General features: G+C 42.2%; 1 long non-coding RNA gene across 1 annotated transcript; it reads right to left on the bottom strand.

Annotated features, from left to right (window-relative positions):
• Nucleotides 1-1269: 1269 nt before the first annotated feature.
• LOC135289254 (uncharacterized) lies at nucleotides 1270-19836 on the bottom strand. The gene is made up of 4 exons (XR_010352040.1): nucleotides 19741-19836; nucleotides 6188-6281; nucleotides 2930-3123; nucleotides 1270-1494 (listed from the first exon to the last, which is right to left on the bottom strand). It is a non-coding gene; the product is annotated as an uncharacterized LOC135289254 (long non-coding RNA).
• Nucleotides 19837-21968: the final 2132 nt, after the last annotated feature.

The raw sequence follows: 21968 nt of genomic DNA, 5'->3' as shown, positions 1-21968 counted from the left end.
AATCATCTTGCCAGAGGGATCTTCTGGGGAGTACTATGGATTCACACAAGACAGGTGAGACACAGTGGTTCTGTTGGGGTTTGTACTGCCAGCCGGCCACCTTCTCCCTTTATGAAGGACCAAACATTCTTTTTTTTTTTTTTATGTACTATAGTCAAAGCTTAAACAAGTTCACCAAAAGCTGACTCTGCTCCCTGAAGTTTTTGTAGGAGGGTGATCTTCTCCAGATGGGCTGGTGTCTTCCCCTGTGCTCCTTTTCCTCTGCTTTTCTTTGGCTCAGGCATCCTACAAGCTCTTGGAGTTTGCCTCCCTCTCTGCATTCATCTCGTGGGTCACTGAGTGGGCATAAGTTCCAATGCCTGTGCTCCTTTGTTTCTTTGTTTGCTCTGCTGATCTGTACATGACTTTCCCTTTCTTTCTGAGGCGCTTTCCGCTGCCCCCTCAAAGCCCGCCCGCTGAGATGATAGATTGAGCTTTTGCTCCACCACCCCTGGAGCTCAGCCAGCACGCCCTGCCATTCCCATGTGGTGCAGAAAATGGCAAGTCTGGTGCTGGGAGAGCACACCTTCCCAGGGCTGAGGTGTGCTGCCTGGGCTGTGCCTGAAGCCACAGATGGCTTTGCCTGACGTGCAGGCCCTGGCACAGCTCTACATGCCTCAGACTTGCATAACCTTCTCCTGAGTGCCATGGAGGGAGCACTGTCCCCAGGCTGAGCAAGGGAAAAAGCCTGAATGGCTCAGGAAAGCACTCCTCCAGAGAGCTGTCTGTATTGTAAATACTGCATGGAGAAGGCGATGCAGCCTATAGTTATGCTGCAGAACCACCCAAAGACCTCACTCAAGTTCAGACTGATCCTTGCCATGGTTCACTAGCATTCTGAGGGCAGCAGTGAATAGCCTTCCTGTCAAACACACCTTCCACAGGCCCACCTTTGTTTGCTGTTTTGTTTGGTAATCTGACATCTCTTCCTGGCTTCACTTAGACACGTTTGTAAAGGCTGATCAGTTTTAGATCCTGTGTTCCACTCTTGATGTGGAGCAACATTGCCTGTTAACCTCAGAGAGAAACTTGGGGAGGATCTTTTGTGCAGAGACCCTGTGAAAAAAGAGGCAGAGATCAAACCCTCTGTAGGGAAACAGTGGTGCCTTTTATCATATTCTTCCACCTCTGAAATAAATTATTTTATGACCACAATTGACACAAACCCAGGAATTTACAAGAATGACTAGAACTAAAAGAACCATGTTTTTTCTCACTCAATATCCCAAAATAGATACTTTGTCATTCATCAATAGCCAGCTTCAAGGTGTTCACCAATCTGTTGGCCAGCTGCTGTGGGCAGAGGGGGACAGCTCCAGGAGCTTGCATTCCTCTGGGACAGGTGGGACTCTCCAGTCGAGCTGTACAGTTGACTTTTCTGGGGCTGAAGTTCCACTCCAGAGCCCACCACCGAGGATTTTCAGAGGGATGCACAGCTTCCTCCAGGTGCCATTACTGCAGGGGGTTTGCACAGAAGTCAGCTTTTGCTTCAGCAAGCAAAGGAAGGAAAAACAACTGCCAAAGTTATAGCGAGAAGTAAATGCAGGTAATTTCCCATTTGGGCAGCGCTTTTTTAACCTATTTTTCATATATGTGAAAAAGGTAAGTTTACTGCTTTCTTTATCACCTAAAAGGACTGTTAAAAAAAGTTGCTTTGAAACTCCTAAGTCTCATAAAAATGTTTGGTCCATGCCTATTTTCTGGCCTTTTTTATTACCAGTTTTCTGCAGAGATATTTTACAGCTGTAATCCATCAGATGTCCTATTGTCTATTCCCTATATAAAATCCCACATATAAAAACACCTTACTAGGAGCTGGACTGCTGTGTATGTTTTTTTTTACTAGAAGGTAAACCTTTGAAAAATATAATCATGACTTCCAGCTACTGCAAGAGGGGTCTCAAGCTCTGCCAGTTTGTAAGTCTGCCTGTTCAACTCATGAAGCTGAGGGTGCGTCAGAAACCATCAGTCCTGTTCGATAAACTGTGCTGATCTTTTCATCTTGACTTCCTGAGTCATCCTAGCTCTGGACCTCAGCTGCCATATGGAATCCCACTTTGTGATACAATCTGAAACACACTTTCAGCTCATAAATGTGTTTGTGTTTAGAACTACAAAGGACAGTTCTTGGCTTTTTAGTAGTGTCTCTGTCTCTCTGTCTCTCTCTCTCTTTCTCTCTCTCTGTCTCTGTCTCTCTCTCAACATCAAGCCACTTGGCCTGATAATGTGTTCATACCAGCTCAATTCTCATGTGATAATGTGTGAATAGTAATGAAAGTGCTCCTTTAAATAGAACATGAATCCTAATCCTCAGTTATCAATTGCTTTTAATCTCTTATTTTGTAGCTATTGTTTTGCTCAATGTGTTTTTGTGTTGCTTTTAAAGGAAATTTAAAAAATGTTAAAATGTATGGCTACTGCATCACACAGTGAGTTAAAAAAAGAAATAACTGGCAAGTAATTTCATTATCAACACATGTATAAGGGTTTTTTCTTTTTTTTCTTTTTTTTTCTTAGACTACACCTTTTTTTGCAACTCCCAGCAAGCAACACTGGCATGCTGTTTTTTATTAACTACAGCTGTTTGCATATTGCTGCTGTCAGAGCTAGATGGGAGACCACATCTGCGGTGCTTGCATGTCTCAGTGACTTTGTAGCTTGGACTTTGGTGAATAATTTGAAAATTGCACACACATAGGGCTGGTTTACATTGTTCCTTCTTTAAAACACATTTCAGAATACTCAGCTTTGAAAAGCTCAATTTATTTTTTCTAGTCTCTTGTAAACATGACAGGTCATGAAAAAAGAGAGAAGAGGAGAAAGGAAAACCCTATGCAGACTTACCTAGATCATACTGTACATATGACAAAGCAAGCTTTTAAAATCTCACCTTATAACAGAGCAGAGAGGTCAAGGGGGGATGTTTCTGAAGCCTCACAGTCCTGTTCTGCCAAGGCTTGCTGGGGTTGAGGCAATACTACAGCACAACACAGGACTGGATGCTGATAGCACCTGGTCAGGTGAATCCAGCTAGTCTTGGAACGCGTCCCTGTGATGGCAGGGCCACCTCTCAGTTCTTGTCTACTATAAAAACAGATGCAGAACAGAAAACAACTACTCCGTGGTTAGGCTGCAAAGTGTGTTGCAGGACTCAGAAGTTACACAGAGAAACCTCTGAGCACCAGAAACTTTGGTTCATTCCAACCTCTCTGTCCTTGGCCCAGGACAGTACTGGGCTGGAGCCAAAGAGACAGAGATGTGTTCAGCAGCAATTTCCCCAGCTTTTGAGAAGCACCCATTTCTTTCCAAGGCACCTGCATGAAGTAGGACAGAAATGTGCTTTTCCTCCTCTGAGATAATGCCAATAATACCTTGCTTTTGTCTGTCACTTCTAAGGGACAGGCTGGGTTGCTATGGAAAGCAGCCAGGGTTCCTGTTGATGTCTGTTGGTCTGGAGGTTTTCCAGAAAAATCAGAGGGGTTGTACTGTGGACAGTAGGGACCCCAAGTGTGCAAGGACCCTGGGTGTTCCATTACCAGGGATTAGAAGCAGGCGCTTGGGCAGGAGTGGAAATGCATTGCCCTGGAGGGCTTCTGTTGATCCCATCCTGCCCTCGTGCCTGCAGCTCCCCACAGCTGTGGGTGCCACAACACATCACAGAGGTGCTGGGCTTCTGCAGCACAGATGTGGTGCTGCTATGCCTTGGATCCACAAAGCATGGAAGGACATCAAAAGAGCATATGCCTCAGCAATGGCCCTTTCCAGCAGCCAGCTGTCCCGCTGCTCAGAGCCATATGTGCACCCAGCCCCTCAGGCCCTTCTGGAGAAGAGCTTTATTTGGAGTGGGGCAGGCTGGGCACAAAGGTGCAGCCTGCTCTCCAGGCATGCCATCAGCTCGGCCTCACTGCCCGTGGGCCTGCACCCAGTGGGAGTCAGCACGGAGGAAGGCAGCTGAGGTGAGGAGAGGTGACCAGTGACTGGCACATGAAAAGGGCTTATATTAAGGGATTTCCACCCTGGAAAAAAACCAGCGCATAGGAGGTGTAACAGAGGCCTCTGAAATATCAGAGAAGAATAGGGATCTCTTAATTCATTGTGGGTCATGAATGCTGAGAGGCACAAAAGAAGAACAAAAACCCCAGAGCAAATCCCCTTACAGCCAGCTCAAAGTCAAACCCTGAGATGCATTGTCAGAGGATAATCTGTCAAAAAGCATAAAGAGAGTGCAAAGGTATTAGGCAAAGGAAGCATCAACCAAACCTCATGCAACTTTTATCTCAGGAGGTCTAGGTTACTAGTAACAAGCACTTCCTACTTTTATAAGCATTCAGTGGTATTAGAAACAAATCAGGGGACTAAGCAGAACTGTGGACTGATTTAGAACAGCTCTTTTTCTGGCATGTTCACAGAGTAGTTGTGACATTATTCAAGGTTTGTTATGAATTATTTTAAATTTCTGAATAGATTTTCTTTGCTATTTTTCTTTTCTTTGCAAAACTATATGACAGAACTAATTTAGTACCATGAATAAAAAAACCCCAATCGTGTGTTTGAAAACATTGTGAGGCTAATGAGGAAGAAGTCTATTCTGCATTTTAAGTGTATCACAATGAGGAGACTAGAAAACAAACAAAAATGCAGAAGGGACTAATTACAAAAAGGCAACAAATCACAGCAATTTTTTTTGTTCCTGATGAACAAGTTATACGGCTTAAATGTAGTTGGATAGCAAACCACAAACTGTCATGGAATAGGAAATAATATTTTTTAATCATTTTTTCTAAACTATGGCTTTGAAACTCCAAAACCTGGGAAAAAGAGAAGCAGATACAAGGGTGTGCTGGTCAGTTGGCCACGAGTGATGCAGTTTCCAGGAGTCTGTTAATCTGAAAGAATGGAAAGCATCCTGGAGATGTTTGAGAGACATGGGGCTTTGAACAGAGGTAAAAGATTTGTAATTGTGTTAAACTGGGTGGTGAAAGCTCTGCACACAGTCATAGCAGCTTTTAAGCAATTCTTGTGAGCTGAAACTTAAACAGTTATAGGTGCTTAGTTTATATATGGTATTTTTATGCTCAATATTTGCTTCCATCAATTTTATTCTTTTGTGCCTTTTAATAAATTGATGCAAAGGAATTTGAAGTCACACAGGAGGTCCATCATCTCTGCATTTCTTTCTGTGCTCCTGGCCATAGCATCTCCACTGGCTGTGCTGATCACTGAAGGACAAGGCTCAGCATCTTGAGTCCAGCTATGGCTGAGTCCCCCTTGACCAAAATTTGCAAGCTGAACAGCAGCTACCATTTTTGTTCTGTATCCTCTAGACAATGCCAAGGCAGCTGTTGAGGTAACTACCCAATATGGATTACTTCCAACTCCCTGCTCCTCAAAGGACTATCTGAAACTTAACCACATAACCCAAAGTGTCATACAAATGAGCTCTGACAGTCATGGAGCTGTGACACTCCCTGGGGACCCTGTTTCAGTGAAGAACCTTTCCATAATGCCCAGTGTGATCTTCTCCTGATGCAGTTTCATTCCATCTGCCCTGTCAGCAGGCACAGAGAGAGAGAGGGGATCAGCACCAGCCCCTCTGCTTTCCCCCTTGAGGAAGCTGTAGGCTGCCCTGAGGTCACCCCTCAGCCTTCTCCAAGCTGAGCAAAACAAGTGACCTCAGCCACTCATCCCAAGTCTTGCCCTTGAGACCTGACAGCAGACAGCCTCCCCCAGACACAGTCTAACAGTTTGATGTCCTTCTGATAGGGAGGCACCCAAATCTGCACACAGGACCTGAAGCAAGGCTGCACCAGTGCATTGCAGAGTGGGACAATCCCTTCCCACAGCAATGCTGTGCCTGATGCTCGCCAGCACACAGCTAGCCTTCTTTGCTGCCACAGCACACTGCTGACCCATGTTCAACTTGCTATCAACTCAAACCACCAGATCTCTTTCTGCAGGGCCTGCTCTCCTCCCTCCAGTTTTATGAATAAACCGATACCCCACCCAAGGTGGAGAATCCAGTACTGCCTTAGTTAAATTTCATATGGTTGGTGCTCACCCTGCCAACTCCTCCACAAAGATCCTTTTCTCCTTTTGGGACAGGCATACCCTGTATGTTGCCAGCAGGCTTGGTGTCATGTAGACTTACTCATGATAAAAAAGAACAACTTCTGCCAGTGACATCAGCCTCGAAGTTCAGTATTAATTCTGCTGGGTCTTCATGTTTCTTCCTCCATCTTTCCCTGCAAGTGGGAGGAAAGAAAAGAACATTTCTTGTGTTCATGATTCCTTAATGAATCCTTACAAGGCCCTCAAGTCTCTCTCAATTGCTCTTGGCTACTTATTGCAACTTCATCATTGCCTAAATGAAAAAAAAATCAATAATGGATAATAATCCATGGTCCATAATAGGGTAGGAAGCTTTCTCTTCACATCTTTAACTCAAGTGTAGGGAAGCAATAGATTTGCCTGGGAAGTGAGTCTGGTCCAGCTCCCTTCTCTGCAAATACAAGATTCATTCATAAGCTAGTGAATAGAAAGAAAATTATGAACTTCTCAAGACACTGTCACAGACACATAGACTTTTCAATGGGGTTTCAATGAAATAGATAATGGTTTATTTAGCCTCTCCTCCAGAGGGCTGGGTTTTGTCCACTGTTATGGTGAGCATTGTTTTCTACAAAGAAATACAAGTCAATCCAGAGACATAAAACTTTGCCTCCTAAGCTTTGATTGCAGCAAAGTACTAGAGGGGAAGGAAACAGCAGCAAATGCAACTGAATAAACTGACTCAGATTGGCAAAGCACTGCTGTGGGTACACCTGAGCATGCCTGTCCATGGAGATCTGGATTCATGACCAGATGCTCTAGATCCACACCAACAAATTCATTAGTTATTCTCTTGGGTTTCTTTCACTTTTCCTCAGAAATCTATGCCTCTTATACCATGATAACAATTGAAACCCACCAATCAGGCAACTTTTCACTTGCTTTTCTGTACTTATTATTCATCTGGGGTTTTCATAGACATCGTTGCCATGGAAGCAAAGTGAGATATTTCCACTTTTGAAATGTATTCAATATTCTTTTTCTGTGCACTTTTTCTTCTCCACCAATGCTGATTCTTTCGATGTCCCATCTCTCCCACTGCTTCTTTATTTGAGATTGCCTTGCCTTCATGGGGTATTTTCCCACAGCCCCCTGCACTGATAATGTCCATTCTTACATTAAGGTGGCAAAAGTAAACAGCAATGACAATGTTGTTATTTCTGGGGAAAAATGCAGATGCAGGAACTTGTTGCAAGCTCTGTTTTCTTCATATAAACCTAGGACTCTTGTTCTTCTTAGCCACTGCTGACTTTAAGTCACAGGTTATTTGGAGGGGTCAGTAAAGAAACAGAGTTTTTACTCTTTCTCCAAAATGTTTGAGAAGTCTTGGCAAGTACCTGAACATCTATACAGAACCCTCTTAGCCAAAAGGGGATAGCTGAATAGCAGCACCGCTGCAGCTGAGATCAGCTGAAGGCCTTGGGCTGGATGAGATGGGTTTTCAGGTCTTCTATCTACTGTTATGGTTAAGTTTTATGTAGCCTAGCTCAAAAGCAGAAAAAAATTATAAATAGTCTAAATAGTCAGAACTTCAGACCACTGAAATGACCAAAGTCTCAAAGACACCAGAAAAGCAGGGGCAGAGGTTGGTGGGGAAAGAGTGGGGATGGAAGATGACTTAAGTGCTGAGATTATTTTTTTTTCTGGTGGGTGAACAGCTCTACAGCTCTGCTACATTTTAGCTGTTTTGTGGATATTGGTGTCAGCATTTTATTTTTTCTTAAACTTAGAAGAAATCAAGTTTTTTGCTTTCTATTCCTTCATAAAAGCTAAACTACTGTTCTGTTGTTACCCTTCCCTTCAAATGGAAAGATTCAAGTACATTGGTCTCAGAGCCAGTTTCCCAGTAAGGCACTGAAACAGGCTGACAAACTTCTGTGGAGCATCTCTGAGTCAACCACACACTGGCTTTGGCTCTCTGGAGCCTTCAGCCATAAACAAATGCTTGCAGAGAACCTTTGTTATATTGCAATTGATTTATGTTTCCAGTTAGAATAGATGTTTTCAGCTCATTTCCCAGCTCTGCTTTATTACTGTTTATATGCCATCTCTATTTCCCACTTGCATTTATTAAGCTGGTTACTTTTTTAACAGTGTCTTTTTCCTTTGTGGAAGCTGGCTCAGATTCCAAGACAAGGCATAATATGGATACTTATAGGGCTTCCCAACCCTTCGTTTTAGGGTAGGAAGAGCGCTTGTCCCCACTCTTCTGTCTGCACTTAAGGAGCAGACATCTCTATTAACAACTACAAAAAGTCTCTTTGTGCTGCATATTTCTATTGTTCTTTTTTTCCAAAGGTTGTTTGCACTCCATTCACCCCAGAGTTCCCATAAAATGTCTCATGGTATATTTCACAATAACCAGGTAGTAATCAGTGTCATGATTGTGTCTTTTGATAATGAACAGAATTCTTTGCATATGCACACACTGTTAGCTTGAGCAGCAATATAATTTTCATTTGACTTGTTGAGTCAAAGAACTGGTCTGTCAGGAATCCTCTACTGCTACTGCCAAGCCTATTCTTCCCATAGCCAAGTGTTGCTTCGGGAAATTCCAGGTCAGTCTTGACACGGGTAGGTAGCAGGGGACAGACCTATACCAGGAACTTCTGATATATATATATATATATATATATATATATATATATATACTGATATATATGTATCAGTATATATACATATATACACCAGGAAGCTGGTATAGGTGCTTTATAGATTTTCCACTGCACATGTTCTATTCCTTTTCTGAGTAGCATTCTCTAAATTCGCCATATGAACCATATGAAATTAAGGAGATTGTCGCTCAAAATAAGTATTGCTTTAAAGACTCAGGTGGAGACATTTTAGGCTGCAGATAACACACGATTACTGTTGCCAGTTGCTCTATAAAAGATTACTGCACAGTGGTCCTAGTACACTATTCTCCAGATCCATCAGAAAGCTCACAGCAAGTGAAATACTTAAACTGCAGGAAAGGAGGTTTAGGTTGAGAGTGGTGCTTTCTTTTTCTTTGCCTGTAAAGAGAGAGAGGCAGGCAACTGCATTGACTGGGAGGTCATAGGTTCCCATCTTCAAGAATTTTCCAAAAACAGGTTAGACAAGCATCTGTCAAATAATGCAAATGTGATTGCTTCTGCCTGTTGGACTAGGATGAAAGACTAAATTACCTCCTGAGACCATTCCAGTCCCTCATTGTCTCTGTCTGTACAGTTGTGCCATTTGAAGAACTGCTTCAAGCTGGAGCAAAACAGGATTCAGCAATCACAAGGAGTTTAGAAAGGACAGGTGCTGGATTCTACACCTGGGATGGGGCAACCCTGAGTGTACAGGGTGAGAGGCTGGGGAGCAGCACTGTGGAAAGGGAGCTGGATATCCCAGTCACCAGAAGGTTGAACATGAGCCAGCAGTGCCCTGGTGACCAGCAGGGCCAGCTGGGTTCTATGGGGTATCAGGGACAACATCACCAGCCGGGCAAGGGAGGGGATTGTCCTGCTCTGCTCTGAGATGGGGCAGCCTCACCTTGGTCCAGGGGGCAGTTTTGACCAATATAAGAAAGATGTAAAGCCCCTGGAGAGTGTCCAAAGCAGAGTAATGAAAATGGTGGAGGGCCTTGAGGGGAAACCATATGAGGAGAGACTGAAGTTGCTTGGTCTGTTCAGACTGGAGAAGAGGAGAGTGAGTGCAGACCTCATTGCGGTGTTCACCATCCTCACAAGGGGAAGCTGAGGGGGAGTCCTGATCTCTTCATTCTCATGACCAGTGACAGGACTTGAGGAAAAGGCATGAAGCACAGTCAGGTGAGGTTTAAGCTGGATATCAGGAAAAGGTTTTTCACCCAGAAGGTGGCTGGGCACTGGAAGAGGCTCCCCAGGGAAGTGGTCACAGGAGCAGCTTGACAGTGTTCAAGAAGCATTGAACAAGTCTCTCAAGCCCCTGATGTGATACTCAGCATATTCTATAATTCTGTTAAAAGTATCTCAATATGTGATGAAATTGCACCCATTTTGGCACAGAAGTATGTTCTGATCTTATTAGATCATTTCAAGTGCAGCAAAAGTGGAAGAAATCTTACACATATGAAGAAACAGAAAACTGTAAGAATAATTATTCTGTATTTAGTCACCTTGTGTGTTTATTTATCTATTCACCTTCCTCCATGCATTTTTAAAGGAAAAAAGGAATGTTGGCAATTTGTAAGAATGCCAAGTAAACGGTATTCTGAGTATTTCTATGAACAGTAACATGGTTGTGTTACTTCTCCATCGGAATGAGAGGAAGCTCTCATTCCTGCAAACCAGGGGAAGCTCTTCCTGCTCTTCTGCTCTTCTCAGGCTCTCTCTGGCTGCTCTGCTTTACATCTTTTGGCTCTTGGTGAGACAATAGCTGTGGGTCTATATAATGGGGAAGTCTAGGTTAGCTTACACATAGAATCATAGAATGACTTGAGTTGGAAGGGACCATAAAGATCATCCAGTTCCAACATGTCTCACATAGGCAAGGATACCTTCCACTAGAACAGATTGCTCGGAGCGCCATCCAGCCTGGCCTTGAACACTCCTAGGGATGGGGCATCCATGACTTTTCTCTGGGCAACCTGTTCCGGTGCTTCACCAACCACACAGAAAAGAACTTCTTTCTAACTTCAAATCTAATGATGTTTGAACCCATTTCCCCTTGTCCTGTCATTATGTGTTCTTGTAAAAAGTTCCTCTCCATCTTTCCTGTAGGCTCCCTTCAGGTGCTGGAAGGCCACAATTAGATCACCCCTAAACTTTCTCTTTTCCAGGCTGTACAATCCAAATTTTCTCAATTTTTCCTTGTAAGATAGGTCCTCCATCCCTCCCATCACCTTTGTGGCCTCCTCTGGACTCCCTCCAGCAGGTCCATGTCCTTCCTGTGCTGGGGCCCCAGAGCTGCTGCAGCCCTGCAGGTGGGGTCTGAGCAGAGCAGAGCAGAGGGGCAGAATCCCCTCCCTGGCCCTGCTGCCCACCCTGCTCTGGATGCAGCCCAGCACACGTGTGGCTCTCTGGGCTGGGAGTGCCCATGGCTGGCTCATGTCCAGCCTCTCAACCACCAGCACCCCCAGGTCCTTCTGGGCAGGGCTGCTGTGATGTGTCCATCCCCAGCCTGTGCTGGTGCCAGGGCTGCTCTGACCCACGTGCAGAGCCTGCACTTGGCCTTGTTAAACTTCATGAGATGGCCACGGACCCATGTCTTGAGCTTGCTCAGATCCCCCCTGGATAGCATCCAATTTTTCAAGGGTCTCAACTGGACCATTAAGCTTGGTGTCACCTGAAAATTTGCTGAGAGTGCACTCAATCCCTTTGTCTATGCCATTGATCTTGATATGGACCTCTGAGCAGCTATACAGTCACTGATAACCATCAGGTCTCTGAGACACATGCCATTACCCTCTGGATGCAACCATCCAGCCAATTTTTTTATCCATCTAATCCATCTCTCTCCAGTTTAGAAAGAAGGATGTTGGGTAGAACCATATGAAAAGATTTACACAATTCCGAATAAATTATATCTGTAACCCTTCACTTGTCCAGTGATGTACTCATTCCTTCATAGAATACCACTAGGTTGGTTTAAGGAGATATGAGGATTCAGTACATTTGTTACAATCAAACCTATATATTGACTACTGTTAAGCATAGTCTACTCATTGGCATGGCAACAGCTAATGATATTTATTATTTTATTCTCAGTTACAACACCTGAGACATTCAAAAGTGATATTGAAGAAGTGGTGGGTGATGCTAGAGAAAGAAAGTCAGGGGAAGTGAAACATTAGGCTGCACCAATTTCTTTGAAGATTGCAGCTATAGCTTGTCTGTCTGTCTGCTGTTTATTAGACTCAAGAAATTAATTGCTACCTGTTTCATGACCTGTATTGCAGCAAAATTCCACCTGCTCTCTAGTATGAATCTGAATCCTCTTCAGGACCACACTGAAAAGGAGCTTCCATTTTTTCCTGCTAAGGCTCCATGGCTGGCAATCTTACAGGTGTACTTTGCTTGCCCTGGCTACTCAATTAGCAGCTTCAGACTACAATTCACTTCATCTTCCGTGTTTGAACTTCACCAAGATGCCAAGTATGAGACAAGTAATGAGACATTGCCAGCTCCATGGCTGGCAATCTTACAGGTGTACTTTGCTTGCCCTGGCTACTCAATTAGCAGCTTCAGACTACAATTCACTTCATCTTCCGTGTTTGAACTTCACCAAGATGCCAAGTATGCGACAAGGTACATAATGAAAATAATATGGTATTTTCTTGTGTTCTGAATTGGCTAGTCTTACTAGGATCAGTTCACCTCAGTTCATTAGAAACCAGTTCCTCTGAGAAAGAAGCTGTATTGAAATAACCTTACCCATCTGGAGACAGACGTTAAAAAAACAGGAAAGAAAACAATGTTATTCTTCTTTAAGTCAGCATCTTTTTAACACAGACAGACAATATCCCAAAACATATAGTGCCTGTTGTAATTCTTCTAATTCCTCCTGGTATTACAAGAGGAAATGAATTTATTTCCTGGTATCTAAAGTCTCTCATGCTATCAAACAGGTCCAAGTTATCTTTGAGCAGGGGCATACATACAAAATAAACTTTTTCAGAAATCCCTGTTGACATGAAGTTAGTATTACAGTTTGTCTCTTGAAGTCCTTTTGTAGTCACAAGGACAAATCAATATTTTTAATGGAAACCTAGTGCTTTCCTAAAAAATAGCATTGTAGTCCTGAGCAATGACTACACTATAGCTCAACGGTTCTCTTATTTCGCCATTTCATATTTGAAGTTTAACGGCTTGCATGGACTTTATTTGAAGCATTTGAATATGACTTTTCTTTTCTCTGGAGCTTATTTATCCATTGTAGAAATAAAAGTTGTGTTTTGAGAATGGTGTTTAATGAATATTCTGGAAAAAATTGCAAAACCCCAGAACAAACAAACATGGATGCATTTAAGTAACATCTTAAAAAGAGATAAAGTCTAGCATGAGATGAACACATCAAGAATTAACATGTCTTTGCCTTTGCCATCTTGGTTGTTCCCCCTCTGATTGGTACATGAAGTTTGGACTACTCTTTGCCTAGAGCCTGGGTTTGCGTAAGGGGTAAGGTCTTCTTCCCTTTCTCTACAAAACCACATGCCACTTTTTTCTGCCAAGCCACAGGATCTGAGCTCCATCTGTGGCATGAATACAGGGCAACTCTGAACAAAATGTGCACATATGTCAACTCTACATGCTAGTGAAGCAAAGCCAGAAACCCACAATCAGGCAAACAGAAACCTTTTGTAGGTTGTAGAGACAATGTTGTCTCATTGTAGAGACATTAAATGAAACACTCATTTTTACAATTTGCAACATTAATCTTTAACCTAAAGGCTTTGCCTAAAACTCCAAGTATTTGGGTCACTCCAAGTATTGGTGGTTTGAAATGTCATTTTAAAAACACTGCTCTCTCAAACTCCTGCTGGCACTGATATGCCAAGAGCATGAGTTTAACATATGTTGGGAGCATATAAAATCACTGTAGCAGAACAGCAAACATATGAGCAATAGTGGCACTGAGAAGCATCATGTGTCAGCCAGATCAGATAAAAGTGTCAAGGAAAAAAAGGAGGGGCAATGGGATAAGAGAAGGAGGCAAAAGAAAAAGATGTATTAGAAAGGAAAGCATGTGAAAAGGTGATGTCTGTTAATGTAATTTGTCGGCTACAATAAGAATTATTGTAAAATCTGGCAAAAGTTTTCTGACTAAACTGATATTATAGGATTTTGATCAAATTGCATCCAGGAGTGACAGGTTTGCAGATGATTTCAAAGCCCTTAGAGAAAGCAAAGCATACTGTTTCTGTCATTCTTTTGCAAAAGGCAGCTTTGTATAGGATAGGTCCTGCAATAAGTGGAATTTCTTTCCCTTCCTCCTGCAAGTTCTAGTAAAAATCAGCATTCTAAATGTAAACTCACCTTCTAAAGCAGTATCAGTATTCACAACTGGGAATGAAAAAGTGAATTACAGCTGAGAGCATTCAGTATGTCTGCTGGTGAATAAAGAAAAACAGCTGTTGGTGGCAACCAACTGTGAAGATCATGTGGACAATGTTATGTTCAGAACATAAAATGAACAAGCTGCATGCTGGCATGTATTCTGTTGCAGCAATAGTACCCAGTGACTTGTAAAACATTACAAATGGAGCCAAAACTGTATAGATTAGAAGCAATACAGACAAAAATTATCATAGTTGTGACTACACAATGAATGCAGCTAGCCTGGGCCTTGTCTTGTACCATAAACCAGGGCCTAATGTGAGATATGCACTGCCATTGTACGGTTTAAACCTGATTCCTGCTAAGCTGGAGAAAACTACACCCAGAAGTGATGAGTCATTAAACTACCCTGATATATTCTTCTCTTAGCAGAAGCACTAATTCATGATGATACTTTGATACATTTTTTGTTTAATTTCAGAACACTTTATACCAGGACTTTATATCTGTAGCTCACAGTGAAAACATGAATTCACATCTTGGAGAGGCAATCATCTGTTCTCTATGATGAGTGTATAGCCTGGGAACCAAAAGACTTGGAAACCTGTTTCCAAATTATGCTCTGTGCTCTTCTTCTACATGGGCAATTTCCATCCCCCCATTTACAAGAAAGGAGAGCTGATTCCTACCACACTTAGACTGAGCTCATTACAAGGTTCACAGGAGTACCAGGGATGTCCTGTGAGATCAGATCTTCTATGACCTATGTGGGAAGACTGAAATTCCATATGACCAGGTCTCCAATACAGTGGCAGCGTGCAAGAGAAATGGGTCACTTGACAAGTACAACCTGTCATGGGTGACTGTGGCAGAGGCATACCTTGAGACACAGCCCCTTTTAATGCAGAAATGTGTCTCCTCCATTTATAAGGTATCCTGCTATGATCACAGCCCTCAAAGTGCTCACAGCCCTGAGCACTCTCATGGGAAGCTGCAAGTCTGTTGTGCAGAAGGCTCAATGGCTCTTCAAAGGACAGCAATTGACTGCAATGCTTAATCACAAAGACAGAGCAGCACCTCACTTCCTCCTTATTTACTAAAGATGAACATCTCTCACTGGAATTTCTTTTGCCTCTCCCCTGAAATGTGTGACTCCTTGCTAAATGTTTTCCCTAAAGACTGAACTTTGTTGAGCCATTGGTTATTTCTCTCCTCTCCTGTTTCCAGAATATGGACTCTACCCTCTTTAAAAGCCATTGGTAAAGATAGTTCATGTATTTACTATTCTAATGCAGCTTTCCTGACAGACAGCAATATGGATGCTATGTGCAAAAGATGAGACATTCTTCTCCATGTGCATGGCATGCATTACCTGCAGACACCTCCTCCAGAGACTGCTGCTGCACTTCACAAGCTCCTCCCACCTGGGACATTTTCACTCCTTAGAAAGTTGCTCCCCTCTTTGAGCACCAGAGATGTCTACTACCAGAGTCCTCTCAGAGGGTCATGTGGCCCTCATGATTGCCTCATCTGATGTTTTCCATCACTTCTACTGAACATATCCCTGTGGAAGGAGTCCAGACCTGTTTCACAGACATACTAATGGACGTGCAGAAAAGCTAATGGTGGGATTGAGCTCACCTTCTTTCACCTAGCCCCAAAATCAGGGATCTAATCAGAACTAGTCATCTAGGCTCTCTCTACAGTCAATGACAAAAGACAGGTACCTCCACAGCATGATTCACCCCTCTTTTCTTGGACAACTCTCCTAAAAGAGGTTGGATGGTACTCCAGAGACGCCTGTCTATCTGCCTGAATGATAGAGGAGATCTAAATAACTGGCTTACCTGAGATACCTATCTGCAGGATGACTTCAGCTAAGTGCTGGGCTCCTGCTCCAAGTGATGCACCCAAGCTCAAGAGGGAAATCTGAGATAGAGTCAGGAGTCAGATTCTTTCTCCCACCTCCAAGGCCTCTCCCCAATTAAAGAGTCCTTCTTCTCAATGGAGACATTCTTTAAAACAGGAAAATGTTAAATATCTGTGCCTCTGATATCACACTTCTGACACCTCGTTTGTTCCATGCAAATCCTTTTGAAATCCAAAAGCTGCTATGAAAACACAGATGTAATTTTTCCTCTGTCTTTTTGTTCTTTCTTTAAAAGACCAACAAACAGAACAAAAAACCACAATTGGAAAAATTCAGGAAGAAAATGCTCAAGGCTACAGCATGGTTTCTATCTAATTTGAATTCAAATGAGTTTTTCATTATTTCTAAATTTAATTATACCCTTCAAATGTATAAAATTGCATGTGAAAATAGTAAACAGATCTTAAATATACCATAGAACACCAGGCAGAGTCACAAACACTGCTAATTTGCAGGGATGCTGTTTTCTTGATCACCATAACACCATACCTTCCTCTGTGTCCTCAGCCAGACTAAGCATATGGAGAAACTTCTTTTGCATACCCTAAAAATGTATATAAATATGTCCTTATCTGAGATCTAGCAAGCAGATTTGACCTTCAGAGGGAATGCTAGGACTCTTTCGCAGCTTTAAAATGCCCTGGAGAATGTAACTGGAACCAATAATTTTCCAGAAGTACTGTTTAACTAACCATAATTGTTCTTATATCACATATATAATTTCCCTGTTAATGCTATTGGAATTTTCAAAACTTTCTGTATTTCTGCATTAAAATAAAGCACATGTGTCTCAGAGGACTTTTTATAACATCCTCTTTTGGTCCTATTGAGCTCTTTTGGCTCATAACCCTATTACATTCTCCAGGATTTACTCATAGGAGTAAGGGTCCAGGACATGATCCAAATACAGTGGCTGTTTCTCCTCCTTTGTTCTCTGCCTTCACAGAAGCCTATCTTACTATTTTTCAGAGAACACAAATAAGAGTGGTGGTTGTAATGAATTGCAATAGGTTTGTTCTTTACAAATCCTGAAACAAATTTCACGCAACAAATGAAAGGTTTCTGTTTCACCCATTGGATTTCAAGGATTTTTGAGAGTAGCAAAGATGTCAGAACCTCTTCAAAACATCGCCAGCTATGTACTCTTTGAAGTACTAGGTAACTTAATTTAGCATGTCATTATAATAGCTCTAACAACAGGACAGCAGTATTAACATGTAGTGGTGGAGCTAAAGGGGAAGTTCACGCCTTTCCAAAGTTTGTTTTCTTGTTTGTTAAACAGCCCACAGACCTGGAATGCTCTGATATGTACCCAGTATTGAACTTGCAGCCTGAAAAATGAAAAATATACATCTGTTTCTTCTTTTAGGTTTTGGGGGCCTTTTTAATAAAAGGAATTTAAGTTCTTGTCCTGGGTTACCCTAGAGCAAAATTTTAATAATTTTATTATTTTAATTTAATATTAATTTTAATTAATTAATATGAATTAATTCAAGCTCCAAATCTGTGTCATCCAAGACTGAGAATATTTGAGAGTTTTGTTCTGCTTCTGAGTTGCTATTGAATTATTTTTTTATTATCACAGGTCTTTACTTAGTATCTGTGCAGGACTGTGTTTAACACACACCTTTTCCAGTGACAGGTTGCCCATTGGTGCTCAGAGCTCAGAATTCTTCTCACAATTCGTGCGCCACAACTCTGGTCCTGCATATTATAGCATGTGTTGATGCTTAGAAGAGGACAGAAGAATTTTTTCCTGCAGGGACATATGTGCATCTAATTGTCAGTTAAAAGTATAATACTAGATTGGGTTTAAATGTCAAGAGTTTTGGTAGTGTGGGTGGCCAGAGGAGTTGCCAGGAGCTTCCCCCATGTGCAACAGAGCCAGTCCCAGCGAGCTCTGAGATGGACTTGCTATTGTCCAAGGCTGAGACCATCAGTGATGGTAGCAGCATCTCTGGGATAGCATATCCACAAAGAAGTAAAAACTGTGCAACCCTAGATGAGGAGAGGAGTGAGAACTGGTGAGAGGAACAACTCTGAAGTTATCAAGGCTAGTGAAGGAGGGGTGGGAGGTGCTCCAGGCACCAGAGCTGAGGTTCTCCTGCAGCCCCTGGTGAAGATCATGCTGAGGCAGCTGTGCCCATGCAGCCCATGGAGGGCTGTGGTGGAGCAGAGATCCACCTGCAGTTTGTGGAGGACCCCACAACAGAACAGGTGGACACCTTAAAGAAGTTGTCATCCCATGGGAAGCCCTTGGTGAAGCAGGTTTGCTGAGAGGATGTCTGACCTGTTGGGGACCCATGCTGGAGCAGTTAATGAAGAGCAACAACACGTAGGAAGGACTCATGATAGGGAAGTTTGTGAAATACTGTCTTCCATGGGAAGGATCCCACACTCGAGCAGGTGAAGAGCTGGAGGAGGAAGGAGCAGCAAAGACAACGTGTCAGGAACTGACCGCAGCCAACATTACACTCCCCATACAGCACTCAGAGGGAAGAGGTAGGTAAGAGTCCAGGAAGGAGAGAAGGATGGGGGGAAGGTGTTTTAAGATTTGGATTTATTTCTCATTAGCTTACTCTGATTATTATCAGTAATTAATTAAGCTAATTTCCTCAAGCTGGGTGTGTTTTGCCCATGACAGCAATTGCTGAGTGATCTCTCCATGTCCTCATCTCAACCCACAAGACTTTCATTATATTTTCTCTTCTATGTCCAGCTGAGGAAGGGAGTGACAGGGCACCTGGTGGGCACCTGGCATCCAGACAGGGTCAACACAACACAAATATACTAATTGGAAATTTATATTGATACAATGGAAAATTAAGGAAGTATACTGTGTTATCACTGAAAGGAAGTGAAATTACCTGCCTAAAAAAAATGCAGAAAAGAGGTAGGGGTCGAGCTGCCTGCCCTTTCTGGCACAGAGTTCACTTTGGAGTTATTCCTTGTGCAGAGAGCATGTTGTTGCTTACTGGGGATTTGGCTTTTGAGCTCTCTGAGTTAGATCTTTAGCCAGCCAGTGTCAACCCTGCTAGTTCCCATTCCATCTCAGTAGGGCCAGCCACCAGCCTCCAAATTGAAGAGCTGCTGTGAGTCCACTCCCATCATCTGGGGCTTAGAGAGACCCTTTCTGCATGAGAAGCAGAAAACAAAAATATTCATGAGTCTTGTTCATGAATGTGCAAGAAGTGCCATTAACAGACTGGTGGCCTGACTAAGCCTTCATAGTCTCACACTGTCTGTTGCAATATTTGCCCTTTCGTGTGCTCAGGATTTTGGTTTCATCTTTGGAAAAACATCTCCAACATAGAGCCAGTGTACTCCATCCTCCATTAGTAAAGTTCATGATAACTTGGCTTCATTCCCAGTTGGAAAGTGTCCTCTGCACTAGCAAGCCACTGGCCAAATTTCTCCCTGGGCAGCCTGAAAACTGCCAGACAGAAATGAGATCTGTAAAACCAAGCTGACAGCACGAGGTCTATACAAAGTTTTCCAGGCCTTTTGCCAGGCCCTAGAGGCCTAGTTTTAGAAAGATAAATTGAAACCATAACTAGTTAGCTAAGCTCTCCTCAAACCCTTTTACAGTGACAAAACCCTGCCCTTGCCAGGCCTAGCCCCTGGTACTGGTACATTGCCAATGGCTCTAAAAAGACATACCAGAAGTCAGGAAAATGTCAATAGAAGGAAATCTGAGTCACACTCCAGCCTCTTCTGTGTGAGGGAGTCCAGAGAATGGGGCAGTTACAGGTTCTGGAATTTCCCTTTGTGTGTCCTGTAGGTTTTCTGCTGGGTACTGAAAAGGAGGAAAACAAGGGACAAGGATTCAGCAGCAGTGCAAATTCATATCTGGGAGAAAGCATGAAAGAAAATCTAACCCAGAACCCACTCTCCTTGGATGTGATTCAGCAGCCTGCTCCTTTCCCTCAGGACACCATCCTCTTAGCAGCACCTACCACTATTCCCACTCCCATGGGCTGTTGGGGGTCCAGCTTGCCCAGGGGCTGATTTGAAATAGCCAGGAATTTTAAAGGACAGGTTATTACCAAAAGCTGGTTTTGTATTCATAGAAATTCATGTAGGACACAAGCCTACATTAATTTTTAGGTAGACATCTTAAATACCATCACCAGAAGGTGATGAAATATTTGGGCTTAAGTGAATAGCACATCCTTTCAAGAGTAAGGAAGACAGTGTCATAGCTTGATGTTTAATAGAGTCCTTTTTTTGTTTTCTTTTGAATTACTGTATGCACAGGAATTACTAGGACAAGAAAGTGGGGGCTTTTTTAGGTGGAGGCAGTCTTATATAGTTAATGTGCTGGATGTCTCATAAAGGTAGTGTGGAATAAGGGGCAAGTACATTGTGTGCTCAAGTATTAGTGGGTATCAAAAAGAAAAGTACCTAAGGTCTAGTGTTTGCAAAAGCAAACCATACTTATGAGATATACAAATGACTACACAGTCTAGTTCTCAGAAGACTTAATGCATTTATTTGTAGCTGACTGATTTGGGACTAAATTTTGGAACAAGTTCACATATTCTTGTTTCTCCTGCCACTGCTTGTAGTTGTCTTATCTTTTTTCTTTTCCTTTTTTTTTTCCAGCAACCAAAGAAAAGAGAACCTTTTCTAACCACAGCACTTGTCTCTTTTCCAAGTCATAAAAAAGTAAATAAACTTTTACTAAGCACAATGCACAAATTGAGGGGAGTATCTTTTCTGTCCAGCAGTCTTTAATCTTGGAAAACTAAACAATAATATTGACTCTTACACAAAGTTCCAGTGCACTACAGAGATCTTTCAGTATAAAGGGAGAACGGCAACAGAAAAGCAGTCATGGCATCCTAAGGAAGCAAACAAGACTTTGATTCTTCAGCATTCAGTGCAGTCACACAGTTTGGAACAGAAAGGCTTGAGAGTAGAGAAATAAAGTAATACATAATCCTTTACAACTTCCTTACCTAACCATAGTTCCCTCAGTCCATGGCTTTATATTCTCTAATTCTTGCATTGTTCCATGGTGCATAACACACATTAGTGCTTTTCTGCAAGTAGAAAACAGTTCTCAATGTTGATTTTTGTGCCAATCTGTGATATTTGGGTGCATGTTGCTCCATATCTTGAAAAATCCCTGGCATAGAATTAATCATTGTTTTTAATATGCTTGTCTGTACTTTACCTAGTTTGGTGGAGAAAGTTGCATAAATCTTTTCCTGTATGTCTAGGTTTGCATTTTGGATAGATTATCCTATTTTTGACAAAGCTTTGCAGCATATCAGAAGATCAGGCTGTTTCTCAAGAGTACACTTTGTGCTATGTATAAAACAACATTAGTGACAGGGTGTGCTTTTTTCAGTTGGAAATGACATTTGATACATTAGCCAAGCAGGGACCACAGCCAGATCATAATTGGATATGTATTTTCAACATCCTCAGCCCTTCAACCAATTGGCTGGGACTCCAAGAGGCTTATCAGTAGAAATGCAGCTTTATCTTTTTTGCTAATCTGACTGAAGTGAAACCATCAAAGAAGAAGCCAAAATGAGGGTGGGAAGAAAAGAAAGAAAAAAATAGAAATGAAAGGAAAGGAAAAAAAAAGAAAGTATGAGAGGAAGAGAGAGAAAGAAAAGATAGAAAAGGGAGAAAGAAAAGGAAGGAAGAAAAAGAAAAAGAAAAAGAAAAAGAAAAAGAAAAAGAAAAAGAAAAAGAAAAAGAAAAAGAAAAAGAAAAAGAAAAAGAAAAAGAAAAAGAAAAAGAAAAAGAAAAAGAAAAAGAAAAAATAAGAAAAAGGCAAAAAAAGAAAAGGAAAGAAAAGAAAGAAAGAAAGAAAGAAAGAAAGAAAGAAAGAAAGAAAGAAAGAAAGAAAGAAAGAAAGAAAGAAAGAAAGA

Source organism: Passer domesticus, chromosome Z (genome assembly GCF_036417665.1).
Source record: "Passer domesticus isolate bPasDom1 chromosome Z, bPasDom1.hap1, whole genome shotgun sequence".
NCBI classification, from domain to species: Eukaryota; Metazoa; Chordata; class Aves; order Passeriformes; family Passeridae; genus Passer; species Passer domesticus.
Note: the sequence above shows the minus strand (reverse complement) of the source record. Positions and strands in the feature narration are given on the sequence as shown.